Source organism: Euphorbia lathyris, chromosome 9 (genome assembly GCF_963576675.1).
Source record: "Euphorbia lathyris chromosome 9, ddEupLath1.1, whole genome shotgun sequence".
Taxonomy (NCBI): Eukaryota; Viridiplantae; Streptophyta; class Magnoliopsida; order Malpighiales; family Euphorbiaceae; genus Euphorbia; species Euphorbia lathyris.
The window spans coordinates 5,520,845-5,526,264 of NC_088918.1; the positions used below are offsets into that span (position 1 = coordinate 5,520,845).

General features: G+C 30.9%; 1 pseudogene; it reads left to right on the top strand.

Moving 5' to 3' along the window:
• The first annotated feature begins 1,711 nt into the window (after positions 1 to 1,711).
• Positions 1,712 to 2,534, top strand: LOC136207224 (agamous-like MADS-box protein AGL80; annotated as a pseudogene).
• The last annotated feature ends 2,886 nt before the right edge of the window (positions 2,535 to 5,420 follow it).

The following is a 5,420-nucleotide window of genomic DNA, read 5'->3' on the forward strand; positions in this document are numbered from 1 at the left end:
ATAAAGTAATTTTGGTCGTTTCAGGAAAAAAAATCACATGAATAATGACAAGACCACCGTATTGAAAATGATTATTTTTATGTATGACTTTACAATTAGATGAGAGATGTTAAGTATAATTACATTAGTAATTATCACTTGTATTTACAATAAGATCATATCTTCCAATCCTATTTCATTGTAATCTTAGGAGTCTTTTTCTCTATTATATTTAACCACTTATTTGCTGTATTTGTAAATAGAAGTGGCAAAAGTACACACGACACGATTATACGATACAAAATCGATACGTAATTTTAGTGCTTAAGCTTAGTAGGTAATGTGTCATTTTGGATTGACACAAAACTGACATGCAAATTTTTGAGTTTGGGTTAGGGTTGATATGCTAACCCGAAAATGACACGAAATGACAAGAATATTTAAAATTATTATTATATTTCTTGTGTTTTTATATATCAATTTATTAATAAGGATATTAAAATTATCATTATTACTTGCAAATATGATTCAAACCTCCGAAATTGTTAAACACATTACATTACCCTCTAACATAATATTAACAGATTAGTGTTAACATATTAATCTAAAAATGACATAAACTGTAACTCCATGGTCCAATACCATGTAGATATTGTCCGCTCTGGTCCAATTCCAACACATTGGGCCTCACGGCTTTAAAACGCGTCTGCATGTATTGGATTCACATCTTACTAATAAGCCCCAATCACTCCCTCTCCATTTCCGATTTGGGATTCAGTTCATTCCTGCCCCATCGCCATCCCTTAGGGCCGCTCCTTGCTCGGGCCTTCTTACCCCGGCACCACCCACTCCGGACCGGGTCGTTACATAAACTATTTCAAATAAGTATCATATCCTCTTATATTTTTAAAAGTTATCGTTAATATATATGCATAATAATATTACATGTAATCCGAAAACACGACACGAAATCGACAGCCCGAACAGGTTAACACGACTATGATACGAAAGTTTTTAGATTGGGTTTGGGTTTACTTTTTTTAATATGAACCCGAAATGGCACGACACGAACACGACTCGAACATGATAATTGCCAGGTAAATCAATCGAAATCAAAATGTTGAATTCATTCTATCTCTATTCAATATCTAACATGGTATCAGATGCCATGCCCACAATTTCGGCAATCATTCACTTACTCAGTGACAAATACAAGATTGTTCGGTTGATGGCCGATTTTACACGCGCGTGTCTAATTTTTTTTTTTTACCAAATTAACATTAATTAGACAAGAAAAACATTAATTGGACAAAAAAAAATGAAATATTTTTGTTCTTAAAAAACAACAAATAGTAATTAAGTTGGTATTGCAAAATCTGGCAAAGAAAGCAAATTTATGATCATATTGATCCTAATTAAATTAATATGATTTATATCAGATAATTTTTTTGAAACCATTTATATCAGATAATTGATTAAAATGAATAAATTGATTTTTTATACAATACTTTATTATTCCAATTTAATTCTAAATGAAAACATGCCAAACAGTCCTCTAAATTGCCAACCAAGATTTCATTATCACATTCATGTATATGAAAATATCAAACCATGTATTAAAAATGCCAACCAAGATTTTCTATAAATGATTATCCCATTAACCCTATAAATATCAGACCAAAAACAAACTTTAATTATCTGAATTTCACTAAATTGCTAACATTTTCTGAAAATGAGAAAGAAGGTGAAACTTTCCTTCATAGAAAATGATTCAGCCAGGCAGAGAACATTCAGAATGAGGAAGAAGGGTTTATTGAAGAAGATCACTGAATTAACTACCCTATGCGACATTCGGGCTTGTGCAATCATTTACAGTCCTTATGATTCTCAGCCCGAGGTTTGGCCATCGTCGGTCGGACGGTGTTCAACAAGTTATTTCTCAGTTCAATATGATGCTGGGAATGGTGCAAACCAGGAAAATGGTTAGCCAAGAGAGTTTTCTCCGGCAAAGAATCAGCAAGGCCATTGAGCAGCTGATGAAGCAGATGAGGGAGAACCAGGAAACGGAGATAACTCAGGTGATGTTCCATACCCTCACCGGACAAAGCTTGATCTATCTGAACATTCCTGATTTGACTGATCTTGGATGGGTTATTGATCAAAACTTGAAGAAGATAATCACAAGAATTGAAACCCTAACGGTTAATCATTCTTATGCCGGAGCTGTGGTGGAAACTTCGGTTGCTGAAGGGACGGTGGTGGTGGCTGAGCAGCCAGAGACAGTGGGATTTGATGTGAATGGGGAAAGTGTGCAGCGACCAGACATGTCTATTGATTTGATTAACCCTCCCAATCAATTCCAGTTTGGTGGTGGCGCCGTCGCAGGTGGTGGAGATGAGATGCTGGTGCCGTTTTCTGATTTGAATCAGAATAATCTCTGGTCTAATGATTTTTTTCAATATCATGGAATACGAATATGGAGATTTCAGTTTCATTTGATCTTTAATTTCTTGTTTGTTTTGTGTATTCTCAATGATCAGAAATTTACACAATGATCAGAAATTTACAGAGAAATGTACTCAATGATCAGAAATTTACACAGAAAGATCAGCAGATAAGTAATGGTATTTGGTAGTTATTTTTGAGAGGTTAATTGCTCTAATGTTAATCGAAATTTGGAGTTAGTTTTAAGAAGATGATCTAGGTTTTGTTTCAATCAAAATTATTGAACTTTTTTTTTTTACAGAGGGTGAGTTTTAGTGCAACCGTAAACCTTATTGTCGTGTGACAGAGAGGTCACTGGTTTGATTATTAGAAGCAGCCTCTTGACCAAAAAAAAAGGCAGGAGAAGGCTTGCCCCCAATATACTCTTGTGGTCTCGCTTAACGAAAAAGTATAGTGTATCAGGCCGCCTTTTTTTTTTAAGTAATTCCGGTAATGTCAAATAAAAACTTCATCTAAATGGTGACATAACAATCATATTTAAAATTATTAACTTTTATCTATATTACAAGTAGATGACAATAATAAAAAAAAGTCTAAAATATCAGTTACGCTCTGTATTTGGCAATTGGACAATAAAGGAGTCAATTGCAACTTTTGAAAGTTCAGAGGACCAATTGACATTGGTCCAAGTATCGGGATTAAATGTATTAAGTCGTAAAAAAAATGAAAACTATATTTATTATTTATTTAACTCACGTGCTTGAAACTTTCACGTGCGAGCTTTATTTCTTTTTAGCTGTCACATGATGTATAAATAGGTTTTACGATAGAATATTTCTTTTCAACGTGGTTGTCATGTTACTATTCCAATCATTTTACCCGTTTGCATTAGTTAGAATGGATTTATTTTAAGAAAAAGTAAAGTTAAACGAATTTATTGAAACAAAATGCAAGTTCATTAATTTTTATAAAATAGATATCAAACACCCAAACTTCAGTGGTTATTAATATAATTTAGTTATTTTTCTCCATTTTTGAGTTTTGAAGCTTTTAGTAATTGGACTATGGATTTTTTAATTTCGAATCTTTTGGTAATTGGACCTAATGAATTTGAACGAAATGGCTCTTAGGTTTCATTTTATAAAATATACTTCATGTTCGGAGCAAACACATTGATACAAGGTATCATTTTATTAAAGAGTGCGTTCAACAAAAGAAGATGATACTGAAATACATGAAGACGGAAGATCAGATTGTAGATATTTTTACGAAGCCGTTAAAATACTATATGTTCAGACAATTGAGAGCTCTATTAGACGTTACGAAAAATTAAGTTTAAGGGAGTATGTTAAAAATTAAACTTAATTTGTTATAATAATAATAAAAAAGTATTCAATTCAATCACGTGAATGTCTGATCAACACAAAGTATAAGTCTAAGACAAGATTCATAAAAAAAGAGTCTAAAATAAGATAAGAATATATAAATGGATATGAATGTGTTTGAATTTTCGTGATTGTACGTATATTTTCTTTTTGTTGTAATATATTCAGAGAAATTGAGTGTCAGAGTGTTAATTTTAATTAACAACTCATTCATTTCAAAAATAGTGCTTCTAAATTACAACTCAGTCATTGTCAAATATTAATTTGGCCTCCCTCTATTTTCAACAAAGAGAGTAAATTACATCTAAGATTAATAAATTTTTGATTCTATTTTTATAAAATATACTTATATTTTGGTTAAATTGATCCTACTATATGGATTGAGTTTAAATGGAGTTAGAAAGTTGTTTACATAAATGACGTGTCAAATAGGATAGGGCTTAATCTTTTAAAAACAATTGATTAATATAGTGTATTACAAAATTAAAATTAATGGTTGAAATTTATTAATTAGGTCAAACAAAAAATAAATCATCGCAAATTATATTAAAAAGTCATGAACATCACAAAATCGGCTTTTGGCTCTATACGACAAAATTCTGTCAAAATATGATGGGGCCGACATTTATTGTGTTGGTTTTGACCGTGTAATACCCGACCCCGAATGCCATACGGTGTTACCAATATATTCTGAAAATAAAAATTCATTCAACAATAATACTAATCTATACTTCTTTCACTTAAATCCCACACTACACGAACAAATAATTTACGAAATTTCTATATGAGCTAAGCTAATCGTCTAATAAACTCTTAACAAATAATTAATCTAACTATTTAATTTAAATTACCTAATTGGCTTGTACTTGATAATATAATCAAGCTTCCTACGTATCCCAGTACTTCCTAATTTGGAATCAAAGCTACGTAGTTCTACTTCCGATCATTGTATTAAGTTTGAATATAATAACACAAATTTAGAGACCTTCAAACTTAACCTTAGGGGTTAATTCAATTCAAAACTTCCTAAAATATAACATAAGTTTTCAGCTGGTCCATTTGAAGTTTCAATTTCAATTACTATCCACATCTCACTCTTTAGTGGACACTAAATTCTAAGAAACTCTGGATGGAACAGTGATTATTATGTATAAAGAGTATAAAATATGAAATATAAGATAATTTTGAGCTGGAACACCTATCAAAGAAAAAAAACTAAAATTTTATAAATGTTTCATCATAATTAATAAAGAAAAATTGATATAATTAAACTGCCTCAATCCCAAATCTAACTACCTTATGTAGAAAACTTAAAGCACATTTATCAATTTTCAATTCAATCAATAGTAATAAAAACAATACGACAATATTAATTCAATCAATAGTCATAACAACAACACGACAATATTAATTCAATCAATAGTCATTATCTCGTTTTGAAAACTGTTTTAAGAATTTTAATTAATAGCCATTGAAGTTGAAAGAATCGCCCATTTTAATTAATGATCGATATGTGCGGAAAGTAGCGCTGTAATTTAAAGTACGGTAAAATAAATTACATCAGTTATGAGATATATACATACATTCACATAATAAAGTAAAAGTAATTCT